This window comes from Narcine bancroftii, chromosome 1 (assembly GCF_036971445.1).
Source record: "Narcine bancroftii isolate sNarBan1 chromosome 1, sNarBan1.hap1, whole genome shotgun sequence".
In the NCBI taxonomy this organism is placed as follows: Eukaryota; Metazoa; Chordata; class Chondrichthyes; order Torpediniformes; family Narcinidae; genus Narcine; species Narcine bancroftii.
In genome coordinates, this window is record NC_091469.1 from 341032539 (window position 1) to 341060537 (window position 27999).

The 27999-nt window shown below is 43.9% G+C and overlaps 1 long non-coding RNA gene across 2 annotated transcripts; it reads left to right on the forward strand.

The window, feature by feature from the left end:
- Positions 1 to 45: 45 nt before the first annotated feature.
- LOC138748975 (uncharacterized) lies at positions 46 to 27995 on the forward strand. 2 transcript variants are annotated; one of them, XR_011348354.1, is made up of 3 exons: positions 46 to 127; positions 2678 to 2772; positions 27818 to 27995. It is a non-coding gene; the product is annotated as an uncharacterized lncRNA (long non-coding RNA). The 2 variants fall into 2 exon arrangements; XR_011348349.1 differs by lacking the exon at positions 27818 to 27995 and adding an exon at positions 7424 to 7557.
- Positions 27996 to 27999: the final 4 nt, after the last annotated feature.

Consider the following 27999-nt stretch of genomic DNA (forward strand, 5'->3'; position numbering starts at 1 on the left):
ATCAGCCTATTAATTCTGTCTCCCTCTTGTTACTTGCAGATATGGACTGCTTCATTTATTGAAGAATCACGTGTTGTGCTTAGGTTCATCTGGAGTATACTTACATCAGGCTGGTCAAACAGATCAGGTTTGCCATATACATTTACTATTTCTAAACAATTCTTGTTAGTAACCATATTAAATAAATGTGAGGGAACCATTCAGCCCATTTCTTTCATAATGGCCAAAATGGATTTTGGGTTCACCCCACTTCCTTGAACTGATTGTTGTTCCTCAACTGCTTATCCATGTATGTTGTATGTGGTGAGAACATCTACCACATGACACAAAGGCAGCAAGATGATTGCATTGTGGCAGCGCACATCCTCATGGCAAACTGGCCCCGCTTGTATTGCCACGTGGCGGGGCAGCCATGGGGATATGGTGTCATCAGAGGTTTCTCTCTGACTCCAGCATCCCTTCCAACGTGCACCCTGGGCAGCGATTATGATGTCACAATGCACCAGGTGACTGAGCTCATGCTGCCCTTATAGGGGTGCTCTGAATTTGAATAAAAGCTGTCATTAACGACCTTCAACGTGGTGGCTGTGTTTCTCCCACTGCTCACACCGCCACAGCATGATGTTTTCTATATCTCTTTATTCTCCCCGATCTATCTACCAATGAACTTAAAAATCTATATCCTAGTTTGACTTCTCCAAAAATAGAAAATGGAGAACTGCTGTAATCTGCCTCTTATTGTTAAATAGCTCTATTAAATTTACCTCCAGTCTCTTTTATTCCAAAATAAACAAGGTAGCCTTCACACTCCTTGACCATAGCCCTAGCCCAAATTACATCTGAGGTAGTCGACTTCTCTCATTTCCTGTCTGTGATATAGTGACCATAATCATACTCTGTACTCCAGCTATGACTAAATATTCAGTACAATTCAAGCATGATCTCCTTTCTCTACCTTGTCCAATAAAATCCTGTTTATAACATCCTTTCTTCAGCTCCCTTTCGTGGCGCATTCAGAACTTGGAGGACGTGTACTATATATGTTCCTTCTGAAAATAAAACAAAATGCAAATGCTGGAAATGTGAAATTTTTTAAAAAGGCAGAAAATGTAGGAAACACAAGTTTTCTTTGAAAGGTTCCACGCCTGAAATATTAACTGATTTTCCTTGTGCAATGCTGTCTGACAATGTTACAAACATTTATTTTTATTATCCAATATCCCACACTTTATATCAATGTTTATGAATTCCGTTTCAATGTTTACCCTCTGAAATAAGGGTGAAAGCACAGAACTAATGTGGTGCAAGTTTAGCGACCACTTGCACCGACCGGGCTCAGGCTTATCCCAATGGGACAGGGAATAGATGGTAGGAAAAGGGAACCATGGTTGATGAAACAGGTGAGGAAACTAGTCAAGAGGAAGAAGGAAGCATACATTAGATATAGGAAACAGGAGAGGCTCATGAGAAGTATATGGTAGCAAGGAACTTAAGTAAGGATTCAGGAGAGGTTGAAGCGGGCATGAGAAGGCCTTGGCAAGTAGGATTAAGGAGAACCCCCAGGCTTTCTATGTATATGTGAAGAACAGAAGGATGACAAGAATTAAGGTGGAGCCGCTATAGGATAAAGGAGGCAACATGTGCCTGGAGGTGGAGGAGGTTGGGGAGATCCTAAATGAACACTTTGCTTCAGTATTCACAAGAGAAAAGGACATTGATCAGGGCGAAGTCAGAATAGAACAGCCAGGCTTGTGGGCTGGATTGAAAGTCCCTGGGGCCGGAATTGATATAACCCAGGTTGCTGTGGGAAGTGACGAAAGAGACAGGTGGAGCAGTGACTATGATCTTTGAATCTTATTTGGCCACAGGGGGTTTGGAGAATGGCAAATGTAGTCCCCTTGTTTAAAAAGATAATAGGGAGAATCTTGGGAATTATTGACTGGTGAGTCTTACATCAATGGTGTGCAAACTATCTGAGAGGATTCTTAAGGATAGGATTGATGAGCATTTGGAGAAGTACAATCTACTCAAGGATAGTCAGCCTGACTTTGTGAAGGGAAGGCAGTAACAAATGAAATTGATGAAGGTAGGGCAGGAGATGTGGTTTGTATGGATTTTAGCAAGGCATTTGACAAGATTCCCCCATGAGAACATCATTCAGAAAGTCATGAGGCATGGGATCCATGAAACTTTGGCTGTGTGGGAAATTACCTGGATGAAGAGGTGGAAGGATGGGTTAGTAAGTTTGCAGATGACACAAAAGTTGGAGGAGTTGTGGATGGTGCTGTTAAAAGTTGTGCTTCTGTCAGGGTACAAAAAAAGTACAGTAATAAACCACAAAAGTCCAAAACACAATCTTTATTGAGTCACACCAGCGGGAATTAAAGGTACCAGTGGTGGGTAGACAGAGTCACCTCACTAGTACTGTTTGAACCTCATTCATGGGGTACAATATTTAAGACATTTTCCTGCATACAAATTGGATAACATTTCTTTGAAGGTATTGTACAGGAAAATGCCTTAAATATTGTACCTTGTGACTTTTTTGAATGAGACCAAACATGAGGTGACCTTGTCTACCCAACACTAACAACTGCTCATTCCCACTAGCATTATTTGAATAAAGTCTGTTTGAATTGTACTATGGGGCTTGGTTAATTTTTTTGTACCTTTACAGGAGCACGACTATCAGAGAGTTCAGGGAGATTAAGAATTCAGTGTTATGTCTGAAGAGAATAAAGAGCTGACTTCATTTTGTTCTGAAAGAAACGAGTGAGTATATTCTTTAATAGTGTGTAAAATGGGTAAATCAGTGCTCCTACAGCCCTGAATGTTGTTCCAACCTATATATTCCTATCAAAAATACTAAACCCTTCCTGCCTCAATCCTCTATTTTTCTTTCATTCATGTGCTTATCTCAGAGTCTCTTAAATCCCTCTAATGTTTCAACCTCCTCCGACTCTGGAAAGGCATTCCAGGGACCCCCCCCCCCCCCCCGCCAACTCTGTTTTAAAATAACGTACGCTTGGTGTTTCCCCCCTGTGAGAGATAAGTAAAACTGATATAAAAATATGAAGATGAGGAAACTAGTATAGATATATGTGTAATAAATAAAGCCAGTATGAATAAGATAAGGATAGATAATAAATATTAGAATGTAGGAAGTAAAGTTAGTTTGGATAAGATAAGGGTCTTCTAGCCTTAGACAGAATTAGCAAGTTCTGCATGTAAGAAGTTTGTAGCCCTGAGAGTCAGGAAGGTGTGAATTAGAACAAAGGCAGGTTTGTGAATAAGGACATTAAGGACAAATGACATGATGGGACACCCACAGGATACCCCCTGGTCCTCCAAGTTCACAGAAACAGCACGTAGGCAGACAGGATTGCCTAATGCCAAACCCATCCAGGGGGCAGAAGAATGTAAGGGGGAGGGCACTCTGATACTGAAATTGACTGTATAAAATTTGGGTGAGCCCCAGTGTATGTGTGTATTCCCAGGGTAAGGGTAAGCACCCAACTTTGCATTGTTGTTGTAATAAATGTTCTTTGTTCTCAATTTTTGTCTCGAGCAATTTCTTTAAAGGTACTTTAATTTCTAACAAATGGGGGCTCATCCGGGATCACACTCCCTCCACTGACAGAGTGCCCCGACGACGAGAGTAGGTGCACCCCGGCTGATTCAGCTGGACTCACGGGCGACGGGTGGCTGGTCAGTGGAAGAAGCGAGTGATATCCGAGAAGAGGCATTGAGAACAAACGACGGGAGGAAGCGCGCTAGAGCATTGCTACTGGAACTCGGTAAGAGTAATTTTACTTGTTTATAAGTATGGGAATAATGAGTAGCAAGGAAGAGAGTCCTGGTTCAGGATGTGAACACCAGATAACTACGTACAGCCCGCTTGGGTTGATGTTATCTGAGTGGGGCACGGGAAAGACCCGTGGGAAAGACAAACTGACAATGGTCAGGTATTGTTGTATTGAATGGGTTAAATGCCCGGTTAAAGGGAGCTCCGTGTACTGGCCAAAGTTCGGATCCGAGGATGAATGGATGTGTCAAGCTTTGAACATCTGGCTCTATCAAAACCAGAGAGACAATGTTGAGAGCAGGGAATATGCAGCCTGCTGGCTCAAGGGACCCATTGAACAACTGGTTTTGAATGAGAAAGAATTCAGGGATAAGAGAGAGGAGAAACCTTTTGTCCCTGAATCACAGGGGTAGGATGTGTTACATTCCCTCCCTCCACCTTATGTTCCTCCTCTGCCGGCTCCTATCTTTCCTTCCCCTCCTATGACCTACCCTTCTGCACCTCCCCCTCCTCCCCCACCACTAGAGAAGAAAGAGGAGAACCGGAGTGGTATGGTGACTCACTCACAAAGCGCTCGATTACCACCTCCGTTGACAGTAGAGATAGAACATTGTAATTCAGAACAGCGTGAGATCCCTCAGGAAGAAGTGGCAGAACCCTGCGATTCACTTCTCAGGGAACAGGAACACAAATCTAAGAAACCAGAAATCAGCTGGATGCGACCCCTGCGGGAGGTTCCTGTGGGAGAAGGTCTTGGGTTCGTAAATGTGCCCCTGATCAGCACTGAAGTACGTAATTTTAAGAAAGAATTAATCTCCCTGATAGAAGATCCCCAGGGATATGCCGAACAGTTAGACCAATTTTTGGGACCAAATCTGTATACTTGGGAGGAATTAACATCCATCTTTAAGACTCTGTTTACCTTAGATGAGCGGGGAATGATCCGACAGGCAGGCATTAGAGTATGGGATAAGGAACACCAAGGGGGGCACGAGGCGTCCCCTGGAGAAGTCAAATTCCCCCTCAGAAAACCTAATTGGGACAAAAATACCAGTGGTGGCCGCACACTGATGGAAGAATACAGGATTAATTTGATCAAAGGAATCAGGGAATCTGTCCCCAAAGGACAGAATTTCAAAAAAGCCTTTGAGGTTCCCCAAGGTCCCGAGGAGACCCCCTCTGCATTTCTCAATAGATTGCGCACGGCAATTCAACAATATGGGGGTCTCGACATAGAATCTCCAGCAGGGGAACAATTGGTTCTAACGGGTTTTGTTACCAACTCAGCCCCAGACATCAGAAGAAAGCTACAAAAGACAGAAAATTGGCACGAGCAAGGAATTACCCAGCTACTGCAGATTGCTCAGAGAGCATTTGTCCAGAGGGCAGAGGATAAACAAAAAGGGAAGGCTAAAATTTTATTACAAACAGTCAAAGGAATAGTAGCTGATCATCACGAAAAAGATAAGGATTACTGGCCAACTTCTGTACGCGGTGAGGGGAGCCACGGGTGGGGAGGTGGAGACCCCAGCAGGTGGAGGAGTAGAGGAGGATTCCGGGGACGACGTGTGCCCCCTAGAAATTTTGGGAAAGATTGGGAAACAGGACCCCTTATTTGTTTTCATTGTAAAAAGGAAGGGCACTTTAAAAAGGAATGCCCACTGCGAGCAATGGACACACGTTCCTATGCCCTGATGGAAGCTGATCACGAATAGGGGGGTCACGGTTCTCAGCTAATACACACCGTGGGGCTGCACGGAGAACCATTAGTTAATTTATGCATAGGACCCCACAGTGATAAGATGATATTTTTGGTCGATTCTGGAGCTGCCCGATCTAGCGTTCTACACCAACCCCAGGGGGTGAAAATAGAAGGGACAGTTACAGTTTCTGGGGTGGGAGGACGAGACTTTCCAGTCCCGGTATTGCGAGAAGTCAGAATTCAAATGGGAGATAAGATCATAATTGAGGATCTTCTATTACTTCCCCAAGCCGGAGTATGCTTGCTAGGAAGGGATTTACAGGACCAATTGGCTATCGGTACTCGACCTCTACAATCAGGCATTGGAGTACAATTCTATGTTTTAAACGAGGAAGATCGCAAACTAATAAATCCAAGAGTATGGGCAGGAAAGGGAAATAGAGGAATCCTCGATATTCCTCCGCTACAAGTCACTTTAAAAGATACTCAACGAATTGTTAGACAGAAACAGTACCCAATTCCGATGGCTGGCCGAAAAGGTTTACAGCCCGTAATTGACCAGTTGATTCAGGACGGTATACTCGAGCCCTGTATGTCTCCCTTTAATACCCCGATTTTACCTGTTCAAAAACCAGACGGCACCTACCGCCTAGTACAGGACTTGAGGGAGCTTAACAAATTCATTCTTGCCCGTCACCCGGTTGTACCCAACCCCTATACCATCATGAGTAAAATTGACCCCCATAATCAATGGTTTAGTGTCATTGATCTCAAGGATGCATTTTGGACTTGTCCATTAGCTACAGAGAGCAGAGACATGTTCGTCTTTGAATGGGAGAACCCCTTTACTGGCCATAAAAACCAATACCGGTGGACTGTCCTTCCACAAGGCTTTACAGAATCGCCCAATTTATTTGGTCAAGTCCTAGAACAGGTATTAGATGAAGCTCCTTGGAGAGAAAATTGCCAACTCATACAGTACGTGGATGACTTGCTAATTACAGCAAGAACTTATGAATTAGCTAAAGATTTTACGGTAGCACTTTTAAATTTTTTGGAGAAGAAAGGTCTGAGAGTCAGCGAGTCCAAACTACAATTTGTGCAATCCGAGGTCAAATACTTAGGACATCTAGTCAGTCAAGGAACCAGGAAAATTAGCCCAGAGAGAATAACTGGTATTATACAGATCCCCCCTCCCAAAAATCCCACTAACCTTGGGTTAGTGGGATTCTGTAGAATCTGGATAGAAAATTATTCGAACCTGGTCAAATTCCTTTATGATAAGATTCCCAGTATAGGAACCCAAACCCTTGACTGGACGGATGAAGAGATTGAAAATTTTAACTTTGTTAAACAGTGCCTTACGCGTGCCCCAGTTTTAGCACTACCCGACCTAAACAAACCTTTTGATTTATACACTAATACCAAAGCTGGGGCAGCCACCGGAATGCTCACCCAAAGCAGGGCTGGCTATAGACAACCAGTGGCTTTCCTGTCAAAGCTTTTAGACCCCGTTTGTCGCGGCTGGCCAGAGTGTATACAAGCCATAGCAGCCACTGCAATTTTGCTTGAAGAAGGACGAAAGATTACTTTCGGCGCCCCTATGATAGTTCATACCCCTCATACAGTCCGCAATATTCTATTGCAGCGGGCTGGAAGGTGGCTCACGGATTCGAGAATCTTAAAATATGAAACGATGCTAATGGACAGCAATGATTTGACCTTACTTACGACCAAAACTCTCAACCCAGCAGCCTTCCTCATCTCTCCAACTAATGACCAATCCTCAAACGATTTAGAACATGTGTGCTCAGAGGTTATCGACTTACAAACCAAAATTAGGGAAGACCTAACCGATGTCCCTTTAACTGAAGGAGAAAGATTGTTTATTGACGGTTCTTCACGTTGTATTGCAGGAACCCGCTATAGTGGGTATAGTATAGTGGACGGTAAACAGGAACTGGTGATCGAAGCTGGTCGCCTCCCTCGTCATTGGTCAGCACAATCCTGTGAGCTATATGCCCTCTGTAAAGCACTCCACGAACTAGAGAACAAGGTAGGAACGATCTACACTGACTCTAAATATGCTTTTGGTGTAGTCCATACCTTCGGTAAAATATGGAAAGAAAGAGGGATGATAACTGGCAAAGGACAAAAGTTAACCCATGAACAGTTAATTACCCAATCCCTAGAGGCTTTAACACTCCCGTCCGAAATTGCCATTGTACATGTGCGGGGACACCAGACTGGTAACAGTCCTGAAGCTAGAGGAAACAGGCAGGCTGATGCAGCTGCCAAACAGGCAGCATTAACAGAAAAGATTCACATGTACCAGCTATTGCCCACGCCGATAGAGATTAAAAAGACCCCCATCTTTTCACGGGAAGAGGAGGTCTCAATGAGAGATAAGGGATTTTGCCAGACTGCCGACAGGTTGTGGTGGACAGTAGACGGACGGCAAGTCCTTAACAAAGCCATAACTCGCCAAGTCATAGATCAGTTACATCAACAAACGCATTGGCGAACCCAGTCCCTTGTTGATACCTTTGGACGTTTCCTTCACTGCCCTGGCATATACAATATTACTAAACTCGCTACTAGATCTTGTCCCATTTGTCAGAGGGTTAATAAGAAATCGATGCGCCAAGTAATACCTGGCGGTCGCGACATTGCCGTTCGCCCGTTCCAGCGCATACAAATAGATTTCACTGAACTTCCTAAGATTGGTATTTACAAATTTCTCCTTGTCATGGTCGATCATTTTACAAGATGGGTTGAAGCTTTTCCTACTCCGAATGATCGTGCCAACACTGTCATCAGAATACTCATTGAATGTGTCATTCCACGATACGGGATGATGCAGACCATTGATTCAGATAGAGGTATACATTTCACCTCTCAGATTCTCCAGGGTGTCTGCAAGAACCTAGGAATAGACTGGCAACTACATACCCCATGGCATCCCCAAAGTTCGGGTCGAGTCGAACGTATGAATCAAACATTGAAACTTCAACTCACCCGACTTAATGAAGAGACTGGTCTTTCCTGGATTAAATCGTTACCATTAGCCCTGATTAGAATTCGGACAGCCCCTCGTAAAGACCTTGGAGTCTCACTGTACGAGATGATGTTTGGGCTCCCATTTATGGGGTTCCACACTGATTCTCCCATTCCTGAGGCTAATGACCAATACATTTCCAAATTTTTACGAGGGCTTTCTACTTCCATCCAAGATTTGAAACAAAAGGGACTATTAGCCCAAACACCACCCTTAGACTTTCCTATACATTCTATTAAACCTGGTGATTGGGTTTATGTAAAAGCATGGCAAGAGGATCAATTAAAACCTGCCTGGGATGGTCCCTTCTGTGTACTTTTAATTACAGACACCGCAGTAAGAACAAGAGAGAAAGGCTGGACCCACATTCAAAGAATTAAACCAGCTTCTGAACCACAACATCACGACACACAGACTCAACCTTCAACCTGGCGTGCAGTTCCTCATCCTTCAGACCTGAAACTTACACTGCACCGTGACAGAGTGCCGTAATGTTACATTTATTGTCGTATTTTTTAACGGTTTATACATTTATTGTCGTATTTTTAACGGTTTATACATTTATTGTCGTATTTTTAACGGTTTATACATTTATTGTCGTATTTTTTAACGGTTTATACATTTATTGTTGTATTTTTAACTGTTTATTCATTTATTGGTGTATTGGTCGTTAAATGGATATGTCACTTCAGTACTCGCTATGTTTTAAGTCCTCCTGTAATAGGGGCAGCAGAGGTTACAATTGTGATACTTTACAGTGTAGACAGGGCATAGATTTAGGACAATTTTAATACGGACCAGGGGAACACAGTAGCGATAGTCAGTTAACAGCCTACATAGTGATTAATCAATGTACATTTCACACACAGGGAGAGACTCAAAGGCAAGCTGCAAATACAATAAATTCACGAGAAACAATCCCCCCCAGCTTGGTCTCTTTTCATCACCCCGTGAAGGGGAGCACCAGTTACCAACAACGTGAGCTGCTTGACACTTTAATATCAGACTCCAGACAGCCTTCGGAGATCGGTGGCCCTAGGGTTCGGGGCTGAAGAGGACATCAGATACTAGCCACAATTCAGCAGAACCGCCTGACTCTTGCTACTCGTTCGCTGCTGAAGGCAGCGTTTCTCACAGACTGCTACTCGTTCGCTGTTGAAGGCAGCGTTTCTCACAGACTGCTACTCGTTCGCTGCTGAAGGCAGCGTCTCTCACAGACTTCGTCAGGACAATGCTTACAAAAGTCGGGTAGTTAAAAGACACTGCTTCAATGTTTCAACGTGAATCTGCCCATGCCCATATTCAGACATGGCAACTTCGGACTGATATGGGATGGACTAGACTCTTTACTGAGAACTGGAGCCTGATACTCGCAACCCTAATAAGCAGCTGGACTCACTACTCTGACCTTCATGGTGCTCCCCTACCTAAAGACTTTACGCAGGTATTACAATTCGGTTATTGACCAGCTGGGTAAAACAACATCTTACACTTGAAAGATCAGTATTACTGATCTAAAAGAAAAGTGAGGAGGTGGGGGGGATCAGTCACACTGACACTAGTGTTAGAAATAGAAGTACCTTTAAAGAAATTGCTCGAGACAAAAATTGAGAACAAAGAACATTTATTACAGCAACAATGCAAAGTTGGGTGCTTCCCCTTACCCTGGGAATACACACATATACTGGGGCTCACCCAACTTTTATACAGTTGATTTCAGTATAGGAATACCCTCCCCCTTACATTCTTCTGCCTCCTGCTGGAGAGGTTTGGCATTAGGTAATCCTTCCTGCCTACGTGCAGTTTCAGTACACTTGGAGGACCAGGGGTTATCCTGTCGGTGTCCCTTCATGTTATTGTCCTTATTCGCACCTTCCTGATTCTCGGGGCTACAGTCTCTTGATATGCACAGTTGGCTCATCCTGTCTAGGGTTGGCTAATTTAATATGTATAAATCTGTGTAAGGTTAGCTAATTAGATATGTAGGACTTGGTACTTCTGTCCAGGGCTAGGAGACCCTTATCTGATCCAGACTACCTCAACTTCCTACATTCTATTGTTCCTTACCACTCCTTATCTTAGTCTTATGGTCTTGTCACAAAGACTAGAAGATTCTTATGTTAATCATGCTGACTCTGCTTTCCTGCATCCTAATCCCCAAGTTCATCCTGTTTGTACTGGTTACAGCCATTAACTGATGTATGAATTTTAGTTTCCTTCATGTTCATAATTTTAGATCAGTTTTCCCATCTCTCACACCAGTAACCAAAGATCAGTAACACTGATCATGGTGAAAGATCAGTATTACTGATCTAAAAGAAAAGTGAGGATTGTGAGAGATGGGAAAATTGATCTAAAATTATGAACATGGAAGAAACTAAAATTCATCAGTTAATGGCTGTAACCAGTACAAACAGGATAAGCTTGGGGATTAGGATGCAGGAAAGCAGAGTCAGCACGATTAACATAAGAATCTTCTGTGTGACAAGAGCCACCATAAGACTAAAAAAAGGAATGGTAAGGTACAATAGAATGTAGGAAGTTGAGGTAGTCTGGATCAGATAAAGGTCTCCTAGCCCTGGACAGAAGTACCAAGTCCTACATATCTAATTAGCTAAACATACACAGATTTATACATATGAAATTAGCCAACCCTAGATAGAATGAGTCAACTCTGCATACCAAGATATTGTAGCCCCGAGAATCAGGAAGGTGTGAATAAGGACAATGACATGATGGGACACCCACAGGATACCCCCTGGTCCTCCAAGTGTACTGAAACTGCACGTAGGCAGGAAGGATTACCTATGCCAAACCCATCCAGGGGGCAGAAGAATGTAAGGGGGAGGGCACTCTGATACTGAAATTGACTGTATAAAAGTTGGGTGAGCCCCAGTGTATGTGTGTATTCCCAGGGTAAGGGGAAGCACCCAACTTTGCATTGTTGTTGTAATAAATGTTCTTTGTTCTCAATTTTTGTCTCGAGCAATTTCTTTAAAGGTACTTTAATTTCTAACAATAATGAAATCTAGCAAAGAAGCCAACTTTTGTTCTGTATGATAAGGTTGATCTATATAAACTGAGCCAACTGGACAATAGGGATCAGTCTTGGGGAGTAGCTCACTGTGCAGGTGACCTATGAACTAACGATTGACCCAGAGCTCTGTTAAGTTTTATTCCTGTGCTGTGTAATAAATTGACTGTTGAACCGAATACCTTCTCCTATCACTTCATTCAAAGAACACGCTGGACTCAGACCACACATAGACTAAATTAAGAGTAAGGTAAAGCCAGAGTCCGACAATTTGGTGACCCCGACGTGATGAAGATGGAGAAGTGACGGAAGAAAAAAGATACGAAACACCGGTCGATTGTGGTGTGGTGATAACAACAAGTGACCATTCTACAAAGGGAGGTAAGCAGACGCCTGTTTAAACGAAGTTCTGCTATTGGCAACGATAAAATTGTGTGTTGTCACTACTCTGCAAAAGCCCTAGTTAAAGCCAAAGAATAAAACAAAAGGGGGTTGGAGTCCCCCTAGTAGAACAGGGTTGGAGTCCCCTGTAGAAAAAAGGGGGTTGGAGTCCCCCTAGTAGAATGGGGTTGGAGTCCCCTGTAGAAAAAAGGGGGTTGGAGTCCCCCTAGTAGAACGGGGTTGGAGTCCCCTGTAGAAATAAAAGGGGTTAGAGTCCCCCTAGTAGAATGGGGTTGGAGTCCCCTGTAGAAAAAAGGGGGTTGGAGTCCCCCTAGTAGAACGGGGTTGGAGTCCCCTGTAGAAAAAAGGGGGTTGGAGTCCCCCTAGTAGAACGGGGTTGGAGTACCCTGTAGAAATAAAAGGGGTTAGAGTCCCCCTAGTAGAATGGGGTTGGAGTCCCCTCGTAGCGATCTCGAGAGATAGGTTTAGACACTTGGCCAATTAGAATAAGGTGTATTGTGATGGTTATTTGTTTCTATAGTGTGTAATAAGTATTTGATTAAGGATCGTGTACCATAGTAGTGTATAATAAGTATCTGTATAAGGTGTATTGTGTTATAGTTACTTGTTTCTATAGTGTATAAGTATCTGTTTAAGAACCGTATAGTGTATCATAATAGTTTATAATAAGTATTTGTTTAAGGATTGTGTACAGTGTGCCGCTGGTGCTTATAATAACGTGGGGAGGGTCGAAGTAGATTGCAGGGTGTCAAAATCCTACCAGGGGAGAGACCCAGTGAAGTACGAAGGCTAAAGGGTTAAAAATCGGAACAGAGATGGAACGAGTAAATAGGGATGTAGGGCAAGAGCTCGGGGAAGACAGAGGAGTTCCCCCATCTGTAAACCGACAGTGGGAAAAAACAAGGAATCAATTACTGGGAGGATTACCAAAGGGAGAGGAGGTACAGGCTATGGCACGGTACGAACAGATATGGAAAGAGCTGCAGAGTCGGGAAGGTACCATGAGGGTTTGAAAAAATCCGGCTGGTACTGTACTTAGGAGAAGCAGAGAGGGAAGCAGCCAAGGAGGTACAGGAACATGAGGCAAAGGGACAAGGATCTATATGGAATAGAAGAAGGCTTAAACAACAGAAAGAAGTGAAGGAACAGAGAAGGGCAGATTTACACAATATCACATTGGCTTGCATGGCTGTGGAAGCGAACCTTCAACATGATATTAAAAAGGGACCCCCTATCATAAAGGAGAAAACGGGGGAGGTTAAGCCGTCAGCCCCGCTATATCCAAAGTCACCAGAGACGTTGCCACCACCTTATCCGATTCCACAGATGCCAGTGATGCAGATAAATGAGGGAATAGTGAATGTCACTGAATTAGCAGGTCACGAACTCCAGGAGGCGAAGGAGAGACTTAAGAGAGTTATGCAGGAAAGGGTGGAGGAAATGAAGGAGTTAACAAAGGAAATACAGAATGATGTATGTAAAGTAAGGGAAACTAGTATGCGACTGGAAAAAACAAATGAGAGAGAGCAAGAACAGACACTTGAGAATGCCTTCTCTGTAGGAATGTCAGAGGATCACACCACCCCCACTCCTCACAATAGACAAAAGGAGTCAGAGGATGAGGAGATCTTGACCTTTTGGAGTCAGTGTAGGGAGAGTTGGACTGATAAAGCAGGAGTACACCCAGCCACAGATCCCTTGCAGACTACACTCTTTAGGGCTGCAGTAACGAGTGGACTGCCAGCTGTAGTTAGGGAAGCGTTAGAGAATAACCCTGATATTCCTGGCTGCTCGAGTGAGCAATGGGAAAAACATTTGACCCATCACATGAAACGTTACAGGGCTAAGCAAAAGGAGGACAAACAAACTACGGAGTCGGCACAAGTGCAACTCCTTAAACTTCAATTGGACGAGGCTAGGAAAAAGGCAAATGAGGCAAAAAAGAATCCCTCAAAGGGTGCGAACCAGATGATTCAGCAGCCACTGCAGCCACCACAAGGGAATAATATGAGTTGGCACCCGGCCCCATATTGGGCACCGGGTCCCACCTATGTGGGCAGAACGGGAGGTCCAATGGGGGGATTCTGAGTAAGAGGGAGAGGTCGGGGTACTCCACGAATGCCACCAGCCGTATGTTTTGTATGCAGTCAGCCAGGACACTGGAAGAGAGACTGCCCCCTAGTTTGGGGTCTGCAGGACACTGGGGCAAGGGGATATGGACCACCACAAAATGAGCATTGGGTCCAGCCCCAGAGATCGTCAGTGCCACCCCCGGTACATCAGGCACCCCATGCGGCTCTAGCTCCGAAGAGACAATTCCCTTTGCTGACAGAGGAGGAGCAATATTGCCCACAGTGACGGAGCCCGAGCACCCACGAGCAGGCTAGGTTGGCAGACCCTTTCCTGCAGATTAAAGTAATGGACATGGAAGTATCCTTTTTAGTGGATACGGGAGCCAGATTTTCAACACTCACTGGCGCTGAGTTTCCCGATAAAACATCATCCTCTAGCGTCCAGCTGATAGGGTTCTCGGGTACACCAGAAAATCTGCCGTTTTCTACACCACTAGTCACTTCTGTGGCGGGACAGACTTTTACACATCAATACATTTTGTCAGCCAGGTGCCCTACCAATCTTTTGGGCAGAGACCTGTTGGTCAGGTGCGGAGCATCGATCCTTTGTGGACCCAGTGGAATAGAGGTCACCTTTCCAAATGGATATTCTATGAACTGTTCAGTAACTACACTTCATTCCGGTTCTCAGATGTTGTTGGCGGCAGCTGGAGGATCCGCGTCTGAGGGACAATGGGCTGACATTTACTGGGGGCTGTTGGAACCAGAGGACCCACAGAAGGGAGGGCTGCTAAAGCTTTATAATCAATGGAAGCCGTGGATCCAGATGTTACACCCATATACCCCTCCCTCGGACCCCCCCATATAACCCTCTTTTACGATAGGGATGGGGATGAAATGTATCAGCATGCCTTTTATGAAGAGGTAGAGGGCATGCTATGGGAAATTAATTCGGACTACATAGTGGTAGGAAAGGAGGGAGTGGCCGCTACGGTGGCACTGACATCTGAACAGCTGGAATAGTATGTGATGGCGGGTGAGGCCATTCCTCATGTCACCCTTGCAATTGGTACTACTCACCAGGCAAATGATTTGGGACCGATGTGTCGGAACTTGATGTCCCTTAGTGACTGGTCTGACACGACCGGGAGCAGGAATTCAGACTACGAAGAATGAGGTAAGTTCAATGGGATGCAAGCTTTATTATGATAAACTAACGGCTCTGGTGTCAGATTTTTCACAACAGGTCACAAGTCCCAACAGAAAAGAGGAAACACCGATACCTTCAGTCGCAGAGTGGGTTCTGCTAAAGGTCATCAGAAGAAAGTGGTCGGAGCCCAGGTGGACAGGACCCTACAGAGTGGTGGAGAGGAGGACGTCCCACGCGGTTCGACTACAGGGAAAAGGCGAGACGTGGTATCATTGGAGTCAGTGAACAGCAACGGACCCACCTACACGGACACTGGAACAGATTCGAACGGAGGTGACTGAGAACCTGTGAAGCAACTACGGACTTTTTGAACGGGTCCCTTTAAAGAGACTATTGGTGACTGTATTTCAGTATTTGAAGTGATATTTCTATATTGAAGTCAACAGAATTTAGGGGGCTGTGATGGACACTATGTGGTGACTATGGGTGATGTTGTTCCTAGCCCTTGAAGCATCTGGAGAAGGAAACAACTGTACAAAGTGTTTGTGGTCAGCCTGGGAGGCCCATAACGAACCGAAACAGTACTTTGCGGATTGGACTGATGTTCCTGAACACAGTGTTGGGGCCCCCACTGGACTGAAGTGTGTTCATAATGGCCAAGTTTGTGAGGTTAAGTTTAACAAGGGATCGGAGATGCCGGTCCTTGCAAAAACTCCTGAGGTCTTGGTCCCATAAGGTAACAGGTGGTTGGTCTCAGTTTCCTGAGACCAAAAGGGGGACTGTTGGAATCTAGGGGTTAAAACATTATGAAAGAAATGATTAATTAATAAGTTTATATTTACTGCATGGTTCAGGGGAAAAGAGGAATGTGATTAAGTGGCAATCACAGCATGGAGTAAAGTTGGCTGAGCAAAATTGTCTGCTCCCAAATACAGGGAGAGGAAATGCATAAAACGATTTAGGTGGAATGCTCAAACTGAAGGAGGTGGTGAGTAGCACAGGAGACACAGGCCAGACCAGAACAAAGAATGGCCTGCAAGAAACAAAGGGAATGGAAAACCAGTCTAGGAGGAAGATTAAGGCAGGAGGAGGTGTTAAAGAGAACAGCAGAAATTGGCCAGACAGGGACAGAATGGTGATTAGAAATATCTGGGGATGAATTAATTTCTGATCCAATCAACAGGATAGTCTGGCTTGGAGGATTAAGATGGGAGTGCTACACCCCAGATATCTGCAAAACAGGAGATGACTTGTGATAACCCTTATGCAAAAAGATCAAGCAAAGGAAGACAACTTTTGTTCTGTATGATAATGAAATCTAGCAAAGGAAGCCAACTTTTGTTCTGTATGATAAGGTTTATCTATATAAACTGAGCCAACTGGACAATAGGGGTCAGTCTTGGGGAGTAGCTCACTGTGCAGGTGACCTATGAACTAACGATTGACCCGGAGCTCTTGTTAAGTTTTATTCTTGTGCTGTGTAATAAATTGACTGTTGAACCGAATACCTTCTCCTATCACTTCATTCAAAGAACACGCTGGACTCAGACCACACATAGACTAAATTAAGAGTAAGGTAAAGCCAGAGTCCGACAATAGGTGCACCCCAGCTGATTCAGCTGGACTCACGGACGGCAGGTGACTGGTCAGTGGATGAAGCGAGTGATATCCATGAAGAGGCATTGAGAACAAATGACGGGAGGATGTTATGGAAGCGCGCTAGGAATAGCTACTGGATCCCGGTAAGAGGAATTTTACTTACCTGTTATTATGGAAGGTGTGAGTAGCAAGGGAAATAGTCCTAAGGAAAGACGGGACAATCAGATAACTAAGCAAAGTCCGTTAGGATTAATGCTATCTGATTGGGGTGCGGGGATAACCCGTGGGAAAGACAAACAGACCATGGTCAGGTATTGCTGTCTGGAATGGGTTAAAAGTCCGATAAAAGGGAGTTCGGTATATTGGCCAAAGCTCGGATCCGAGGATGACTGGATGTGTCAGGCATTGAACATCTGGCTCTATCAAAATCAAAGAGATAATATTGAGAGCAGGGACTATGCAGCCTGCTGGCTCAGTGGATCGGTTGATCAACTGGTTTTGAATGAAAAGGAATGTAAGGACAAGAAGGATGAGGAACCTTTTGTCCCTGAAACACAAGGATGGGATATGTTACATTCCCTTCCTCCACCTTATGCTCTTCCTTTGCCAGCTCCTATCTTTCCCCTCTCTCCTATGCTCTACCCTTCTGCACCTTCCCCTCCTCCCCCACAGCTAAAGAAAGGAGAAGAAAGTAGGGGTGGTATGATGACCTGTTCACAAAGTACTAGATTACCACCTCAATTGACAAGAGAGGGAGGAGACTTTGATTCAAAACAGTGTGAGACCCTCAGGGAGAGAAGGGCAGAAACCTTTGATTCATTTCCCAGAGAGCAGGAATCTAGACATTATAAAGGAGAGGATAAGCCAGAAATTAACTGGATGAGACCTTTACGGGAAGTTCCCATGGGAGGGGGTCTCGGGTTTGTAAATGTGCCACTGACTAGTACGGAGGTGTGTAATTTTAAGAGAGAATGCCCAATAAACAGAAAGGAAAGGCTAAGATTTTGATGCAGACAGTCAAGGAAGTCGTGGAGGGACAGCAAGGAAAGGGTAGGGGCTGTGTGCCAGCTCCTGGACATTGGGAGGAGCTCCGGGAGTGGGAGAGAAGAGACCAGAGCAGGGGCAAGGGTCGAGGGGAATTCCGGGGATGACGACCATTCCCAGGACCTCGTAGTAATCCCGGTAGGAATTGGGAAACAGGAGCATTAGTTTGCTACCATTGTAAAAAGGAGGGAAATTTTAAGAGAGAATGCCCAATGCAAGCCAGGGAGACGCGATCTTACGCACTGATGTGTTGGAATATAGGGGTTAATTAATCATAGAAAATATGTAGAATATATGCTTATGTACTATTCAGTTTGTATACATGAATCCAGTACTATGTAATAATTTAATATTTACCTCATGGTGAAGGGAAAGAGTAATGTAAGTAAGGAGCTAGCTGCCACAGTATGTAGCAAAGTTGGCTGATTACAGTAGGTTTAGAATTGTCTGCTCCCCAATACAAAAGAGAGAATTAGTAGGAATGTTAAGGCAAAAGGAGGTGTTGATTAGCACAAACAAAGAGAATCTGACAGAGACTGTCAGAAACAAAGAGAATGGAACTAACTCAGTAAGGCTAAGACAGAAGGAGGTGTTTAGTAGAACAGAAGAATATGGCCAGATGAGAACAAAGAAATAATTAGAAATATCTGGGGTATGAATTGATTTCTGATCAAAACCACAGGATATTCTGACCTTGAGGATTAAAAAAAGATGGGAGCTCTACACCCCAGATAACTGCAGAGCAGGGAACTACGTGTGATAAATCTTGTGCAAGAAATCTAGCAAAGGAAGCCAACTTTTGTTCTGTATGATAAGGTTGAGCTATATAAACTGTAGAGACTGGACAGTAGAGGTCAGTCTTGGGGAATAGCTCACTGTGCAGGTGACCTATGAACTAACGACTGAACCAGAGCTCTATTAAGCTTTATTCTTATGCTGTGTGATAAACTGATTCTCCTATCACTTCATCTAACGAACACGCTGGACTCAGACGACACATAGACTAAATTAAGGGTAGGGTAAAGCCAGAGTCCGACAGATGGAAGCAGATTATGAATGGGGGGTCACGGTTCTCAGTCAATACACACCGTGGGGTGCACGGAGAACCATTGGTAAATTTAAGCATAGAACCCCACAGTGACAAGATGACCTTTTTAGTAGATTCTGGGGCAGCCCGGTCAAGTATTTTACAACCACCCGAGGGTGTTAAGATAGAGGGGACCGGGATGATTTCGGGAGTAGGAGGAAGAGATTTTACAGTCCCTGTATTAAGGGATGTAAGAATACAAATGGGAGAAAAGATAATAACAGAGGATATTTTACTAGTTCCCCAAGCTGGAGTTTGTTTGTTAGCACGAGATTTACAGGACCAATTTGCTATCAGCACCAGACTACAGGAATCGGGTATCGGGGTTCAATTGTATGTATTAAGTGAGGAAGATCGAGAACTAATAAATCCTGGAGGGGCAGAAAAAGGCAATAGAGGAGTATTAGATATTCCTCCCCTGCAAGTTACTCTAAAAGATCCTGAGCAAGTAATTAGACGAAAGCAGTATCCAATTCCGATGGCTGGCCGAAAGGGGCTGCAGCCAGTAATTGACCAGTTGGTGAAAGATGGTATACTCGAACCTTGTATGTCATCTTTTAATACCCCAACTTTACCTGTCCAAAAACCAGACGGTACCTATCGATTAGTGCAGGACTTGAGGGAGCTGAACAAAATTATTCTCACCCGTCACCCGGTTGTACCTAATCCCTATACAATAATGGGTAAAATCGATCCCCATAGTAAATAGTTTAGTGTGATTGACCTCAAAGATGCTTTCTGGACCTGTCCGTTAGCAACAGAGAGCAGAGACATGTTTGCCTTTGAATGGGAAAATCCTTTCACTGGACGGTCCTTCCCCAGGGCTTTACAGAATCACAAAATTTGTTCGGCCAGGTCTTAGAACAAATATTAGATGAGGCTCCTCGGAGAGAGAATTGTCAGTTGATACAATATGTTGAGGATTTGTTAATTACGGGAAATCCTACAAATTAGTTAAACAGTATACTGTTGAACTTTTGAATTTTCTGGAGAATAAGGGTCTCAGGGTGAGCGAATCCAAATTACAATTTGTTCAATCAGAAGTTAAATACTTAGGTCATCTGGTAAGTCAGGGAACTAGGAAAATAAGTCCAGAGAGGATACGTGGTATTCTACAGATCCCCCCTCCCAAGAATGCCCAAGAATTTAGGAAATTCCTTGGTTTAGTGGGATACTGTAGAATCTGGATTGAAAATTATTCTAGCCTGGTCAGATTTCTCTATGATAAACTCACAATTCTAGGGGGCGAAGCTGTTGTCTGGACAGAGGAAGAGATTAAAGATTTTAACTTGGTGAAACAGCGCCTTATTAGTGCCCCAGTGTTGGCTTTACCCGACCTAAATAAGCCATTTGACCTATATACCAATGCGAAAGGAGGTGTAGCCACTGGGGTACTAACACAAGAGAGGGCAGGCTGTAGACAGCCAGTTGCTTTTCTGTCAAAACTTTTAGACCCTGTTTGTCATGGTTGGCCAGAATGTGTGCAAGCCATCGCAGCCACTGCTATTTTAGTTGAGGAAGGACGAAAGATTACGTTTGATGCCCCGATGATAGTTCACACCCCTCACACAGTCTGCAATATTCTCTTACAACATGCTGGAAGGTGGCTTACAGATTCTAGAATTTTAAAATATGAAGCGATCCTAATGGATAGGGATGATTTGACCCTGATTACGAATAAAGAACACAATCCAGCAGCTTTCTTGGTTTCTCCAAATTCTGACAATACCATGAATGAGTTAGAGTATGTATGTTTAGTGGTAATAGATTTACAGACCAAAATTAGAGAGGATTTAAGTGATGAGCCTTTACAGGAGGGTGAAAGGTGGTTTATTGATGGATCTTCCCGTTGCATTGATGGCACTCGCTATAGCGGGTATAGTGTAGTGGATGGGAAAGAAGGAGTGGTGATTAAAGCCGGTCGCCTTCCCGGTCATTGGTCAGCACAATCTTGTGAATTATATGCCCTCTGTCGAGCTCTCCAGGGTCTCGAGAAAAAGGTGGGCACGATCTACACAGACTCAAAGTACGCTTTTGGTGTAGTGCACATCTTTGGGAAGATCTGGAAAGAGCGGGGAATGATAAGTGGAAAAGGACAAAAGTTGATTCATGAAAACTTAATTGTCCAATCTCTAGATGCTCTTACATTACCTGAGGAAATAGCTGTAGTTCATGTACGAAGCCATCAAAGTGGTGACAGTCCTGAAGCACAGGGGAACAGACAGGCAGATGTAGCTGCCAAACAGGCTGCGCTCACGGAGAAAATAGCTGTTACTGCCCACCCCTGGAGTATACTATTCATTCTATTAAACCTGGTGATTGGGTATATGTAAAAGCATGGCAAGATCACCAACTAAAACCTGTCTGGGATGGCCCCTATTGTGTACTTTTGATTACAGACACTGCGGTGCAAACGAAAGGGATGGAGCCACATCCAACGAATTAAACGAGCTGCTGAACCACAGATTAACGACATTAATAATCTACCCTCCACCTGGCGTGCAGTCCTTCATCCTTCTGATCTGAAAGTTACACTACGCCAGGAAAAAGTGCTGTAATGTTGTTTTTACCATTTACTGTTTTGTTTACTTGTTGGTTCCCAATTTTTGGGAAATCACCAAATTGCTCACAATGTATTAAGTCCTCCTGGAATAGGGACAGCAGAGGTGACAATTATTTACCTTTAGAATATAGACAGGGCACAGATATGGGTATGGGGTATGGGTTAATATAGGATCCCAACATGGACCAGGGGAACAGAACGGCTCTACAGGAGTAGATTTGATTTGTATTTTGGCCTCTACAGGTATTAAAAAGGAGTTTTAAAGGGAAAGCACAAAGAAGATGGTGGGACAATGACAGACAGAATGTTAGGATTTACATGTAGCAGAGATAGAGTGAATACATATGCTAATGTTCACAGACAGACAGGCTGAAACTCACAGGTTTCAGTGATACTTATGCTAATATTCGCAGACAAGCTGCAACTCTCAGGTTAAGTGACAAGAAACACCCCTCCCCAACTTGGTCTCCTGTAAATCATCAATTGGGTCACACAGACATTCGGAATGTTGAGAACCACCACCGTAAGGGGAGTTCCATTTGTAAACGACGTAAGCTGCTCCAGAACACCACAGCTGCTTGGCATTTAAATCGTTTAATCAGACTCCAGCCTTGGAGATCATCACCGAACAGACAGTGATGCCCTGAATTTATGGGCTGAAGAAAGAGGACAGATACGAGCCACAGTTCAACAAAACCGTCTGGCTCTTGTCGGACTCTGGCTTTACCTTACTCTTAATTTAGTCTATGTGTAGTCTGAGTCCAGCGTGTTCTTTGAATGAAGTGATAGGAGAAGGTATTCGGTTCAACAGTCAATTTATTACACAGCACAAGAATAAAACTTAACGGAGCTCTGGGTCAGTCATTAGTTCATAGGTCACCTGCACAGTGAGCTACTCCCCAAGACTGTCCCCTATTGTCCAGTTGGCTCAGTTTATATAGATAAACCTTATCATACAGAACAAAAGTTGGCTTCCTTTGCTAGATTTCATTATCATACAGAACAAAAGTTGGCTTCCTTTGCTAGATTTCATTATCATACAGAACAAAAGTTGGCTTCCTTTGCTAGATTTCATTATCATACAGAACAAAAGTTGTCTTCCTTTGCTAGATCTTTTTGCATAAGGGTTATCACAAGTCATCTCCTGTTTTGCAGATATCTGGGGTGTAGCACTCCCATCTTAATCCTCCAAGCCAGACTATCCTGTTGATTGGATCAGAAATTAATTCATCCCCAGATATTTCTAATCACCATTCTGTCCCTGTCTGGCCAATTTCTGCTGTTCTCTTTAACACCTCCTCCCGCCTTAATCTTCCTCCTAGACTGGTTTTCCATTCCCTTTGTTTCTTGCAGGCCATTCTTTGTTCTGGTCTGGCCTGTGTCTCCTGTGCTACTCACCACCTCCTTCAGTTTGAGCATTCCACCTAAATCATTTTATGCATTTCCTCTCCCTGTATTTGGGAGCAGACAATTTTGCTCAGCCAACTTTACTCCATGCTGTGATTGCCACTTAATCACATTCCTCTTTTTCCCTGAACCATGCAGTAAATATAAAATTATTAATTAATCATTTCTTTCATAATGTTTTAACCCCTAGATTCCAACAGTCCCCCTTTTGGTCTCATGAAAATGAGACCAACCACCAGTTAACTTATGGGACCAAGATCTCAGGAGTTTTTGCAAGGACCGGCATCTCCGACCCCTTGTTAAACTTAACCTCACAAACTTGGCCATTATGAACACACTTCAGTCCAGTGGGGGCCCCAACACAGTGTTCAGGAACGTCAGTCCAATCCGCAAAGTACCGTTTTGGTTCGTTATGGGCCTCCCAGGCTGACCACAAACACTTTGTACAGTTGTTTCCTTCTCCAGATGCTTCAAGGGCTAGGAACAACATCACCCAGAGTCCCCACATAGTGTCCATCAAAGTTAGTCCAATCAGCAAAGTACTGTTCTTTTTCGTTGTGCGACTCCCAGGCCGAGTGCACACACTTTGTGCAGTGGTTTTCTTCCCCAGCACCTTCAAGGGCTCGGAATACCAGTACCCATAGTCCCCACATAGTGTTCATCCCAGCTCCTTTCATTGTTTTGATGCCAATAAATTGATTATGCCGTCAACCATTGATACACAGTCACCGTAGTCCAATAGTCTCTTTAAAAAGGGACGTTAAGTGTTCTTAGTCCGTGGTTGCTTCACAGGTTCTCAGTCACCTCCGTTCGAATCTGTTCCAGTGTCCGTGTCGGTGGGTCCGTTGCTGCACACTGTAAGGTAAAACATCATGAGATGGGAATGTGTAAGGAGTTACCCTGTACAGGGCTGTAACAAGATGTGAATGCATCCTTGTACTTACAAGATAAGAGAGACATTGATGGATTGAGAGGCAGGAAGCTAGCAGGGAAAGGATAGCAACAGTTTTAGTCATTGGACAAGTAATGATATGATGATGTTCTAAGCACGTATCCAAGGGTATAAAAAATCACCATTTTGCTGATAACGGCAGAATGCATTCTCCGACTAACATGGTTAGTTGCAAGTGTTACAATCCGGTAATAAAGAACAAAGAACCCTGATTTCGACTCAGTCTGGTGTTTGTCTCACTCATTCATGAACAAAGCAGACCTAACAACACTGACTCCAATGATATCACGTCTCGCCTTTTCCTTGTAGTCGAACCGCGTGGGACGTCCTCTCCACCACTCTGTAGGGTCCTGTCCACCTGGGCTCCGACCACTTTCTTTTGATGACCTTTAGCAGAACCCACTCCGCGAATGAAGGTATCGGTGTTTCCCCTTCTCTGTTGGGACTTGTGACCTGTTGTGAAAAATCTGACTCCAGAGCTGTTAGTTTATCATAATAAAGCTTGCATCCCATTGAACTTACCTCATTCTTCGTAGTCTGAATTCCGGCTCCTGGTCCTGGAAACTGGTGCCCTGTTTGTAGTTCATATGGAGTAAATCCTGTCACAGAACTTACCGAACTCCTTATTGACATTAATGCCAGGGGCAACGCATCCACCCAATTTAGTTTGGTCCGTGCCTGTACTTTCCCGATCTTACCTTTTATTGTTTGGTTCATCCTCTCCACTTTCCCTTGGGATTGTGGATGGTACACTGTTCCAAAGGCATGTTTCAATCCCAACATCGCTTCTACCTCCTGTAGATCGTTATTCTTAAAATGACTTCCATTATCGGACCTAATTTTTCTAGGAAATCTGTGTCTCAGAATATACTGGTTGATCAGGAATTTACATACCGTCCTTGCATCTTCTCTTTTGGCAGGGATTGCCTCCGGCCACCCTGTGAACACATCTACTGCTATTAAGAGGTACCGATAGCCACTTACCCTCTCAATCATGTCCGTATAATCAAGTACGATTTCCTGCCCTGGTAACTTAGGTAGCGGGAACTGTCCTTCATGTGGCTTTACAGTCGCCTTTATATTGAAAGTTATACATACCTCGCACTCTCTAATATGGTTCTCAACCATCGCCGGCAGGAAGGGGTGCCACCAATGTATCAAGTACCTTATCATCTGCTTCTTTCCACAGTGTGTTAGCCCATGCGCCTCCTCGAGGAGGGGTTTCATGAGTCCAGATGGTAAGACTGGCCTCCCGTCTATCGATCTCAATAATCCTTGATCCTCGGTTGCCCCCCTTTCCTCCCATACCATCCTTTCCTGAGGTGATGCCTTTGCTTGTTCCTGTACTATTACTTCTACCCTACACGGTGGTAATAAGTCATGTGCTGTTCTGTCTGCCTGTATCATAATAAACTGAGGGCCGTATCCTGCTGCCCTTTTAGTGGCCATGTTCGCTTCCTGATTTCCCCGAGCCACCATCGTATCTGTTCTATCATGTCCTTTACATTTAAGAACTGCTAATGCCCTTGGTTTCAGGAAACCCTCACCCAATTTCCTAACATCCTTCTCGTGTTTAATTGGGGCCCTTGCTGCTGTGAAAAACCCACTTCTAATCCATTGACTAAGCTCAACCTGTATTGTCCCTACCACATATGCCGAGTCTGTATATATATATTGACCTCCTTCCCTTCTGCCCATTCTAATGCTGCTATCATTCCCTGTAGTTCTGCGAATTGTGCTGACTCCTTTCCTCTCACTGTCCCTGTAATGATTTCTTCAAATCCTCCTGTAGTTTTTCGTACCACCACATAGGCAGCTTTCAATCCATTTGTGGGGTGCCCCTATTGTCCAGTTGGCTCAGTTTATATAGATAAACCTTATCATACAGAACAAAAGTTGGCTTCCTTTGCTAGATTTCATTATCATATAGAACAAAAGTTGGCTTCCTTTGCTAGATCTTTTTGCATAAGGGTTATCACAAGTCATCTCCTGTTTTGCAGATATCTGGGGTGTAGCACTCCCATCTTAATCCTCCAAGCCAGACTATCCTGTTGATTGGATCAGAAATTAATTCATCCCCAGATATTTCTAATCACCATTCTGTCCCTGTCTGGCCAATTTCTGCTGTTCTCTTTAACACCTCCTCCTGCCTTAATCTTCCTCCTAGACTGGTTTTCCATTCCCTTTGTTTCTTGCAGGCCATTCTTTGTTCTGGTCTGGCCTGTGTCTCCTGTGCTACTCACCACCTCCTTCAGTTTGAGCATTCCACCTAAATCGTTTTATGCATTTCCTCTCCCTGTATTTGGGAGCAGACAATTTTGCTCAGCCAACTTTACTCCATGCTATGATTGCCACTTAATCACATTCCTCTTTTTCCCTGAACCATGCAGTAAATATAAAATTATTAATTAATCATTTCTTTTATAATGTTTTAACCCCTAGATTCCAACACTCTCGATTACTCGTTGGCTGCTGAAGGCAGCGTTTGTGAAAGACTGGTTAATGACAATGCTCACAACGGTCAGGCGGTTAAAGACACTTCTTCAGGAGTTCGAAAATCTTCCCATGCCCAGGTTCAGACTTGGCAACCTTGGTCTGGTGTGGGATGGACTAGACTTTTTATTGGTAACTGGAGTCTGATACCCACAGCCCTTATAGCAGCTGGACTCGCTATTCTGGATATTATGGTGCTCCCCTGCCTAAAGAGTTATGTGCAGTATTTAATTCAACGGATCCCTCGTCAGAACAATATAACCCAAAGGATGTATGTTTCCCTAATTCTGTCTGATGATGCCGAGACTGCAGTTAGTTTACTGACCAGCTGGGAAAAAGACCAAGTTTACATGTAATACATTCCAATTGAGAAGTCACGAAGCGTAGCTAAAAGAAAAGTGAGGATTGTGAGAGATAAGTAAAACTGATATAAAAATATGAAGATGAGGAAACTAGTATAGATATATGTGTAATAAATAAAGCCAGCATGAATAAGATAAGGATAGATAATAGATACTAGAATGTAGGAAGTAAAGTTAGTTTGGATAAGATAAGGGTCTTCTAGCCTTAGACAGAATTAGCAAGTTCTGCAGGTTTGAGAGTCGGGAAGGTGTGAATTAGAACAAAGGCAGGTTTGTGAATAAGGACAGTAAGGACAAATGACATGATAGGACACCGACAGGATACCCCCTGGTCCTCCAAGTTCACAGAAACAGCACATAGGCAGACAGGATTGCCTAATGCCAAACTCATCCTGGTGGCAGAAGAATGTAAGGGGGAGGGTACTTCTATACTGAAATCAACTGTATAAAAGTTGGGTGAGCCCCAGTGTATGTGTGTATTCCCAGGGTAAGGGGAAGCACCCAACTTTGCATTGTTGTATAATAAATGTTCTTTGTTCTCAATTTTTGTCTCGAGCAAATTCTGTGAAGGTACTTCTGTTTCTCACACCCCCCCCCCCCAATCTTTCCTCCCTTCACTTTGTACAGAAATCAGCAAAAAAAAATAAATGCAACTCTATCCTGATGAAATGAACTTGCCTTTGCCATTAATTACTGACTGCTCCAAGATTTTGTATTGAACTAAATATAGAACAATGTTAATTTAAACCATTCCCTATACCAAAGGAAAACCAGTGAAGATTAAGACATGGTTCTGGACCCCCCTCCGCCCCCGGCTTCCTCACCCCAAATTGAAGAACAAATAACCCACTTCCGTGTACAAAATCTACATGGTTCTACCACAGGACATAAAATTCAGCACTTGAACTTGTTACTTTCATTTTGTGGGTAGAGGGCAGGTAGAGAGGGCCACGTTTAATTGACAGAAACACTAGACATGAGTACCGGTTATAAATTATTCATAGTTAATGGACAAAGTTGGGCAAGATATGTTATAAGTGTGAAATTGCACAGTACATTTTATAATCTTTAATTTATTCATTCTCAGGATGCTGACTTCACTGGCAATACCAGCCTTTGTTTACCCAGTCCCAATCAGCGTGCAATCACGAGGTCAGTTGCCTCAGTTGGCCTGGTAAGGAGAGCAGACATCCTCCCCTAAAGCCTGTTAATCGACTGGATGATTGTCATTGTCTTAAAGCTTGTAGTAAAATGGTGGCGCTGCTGCTG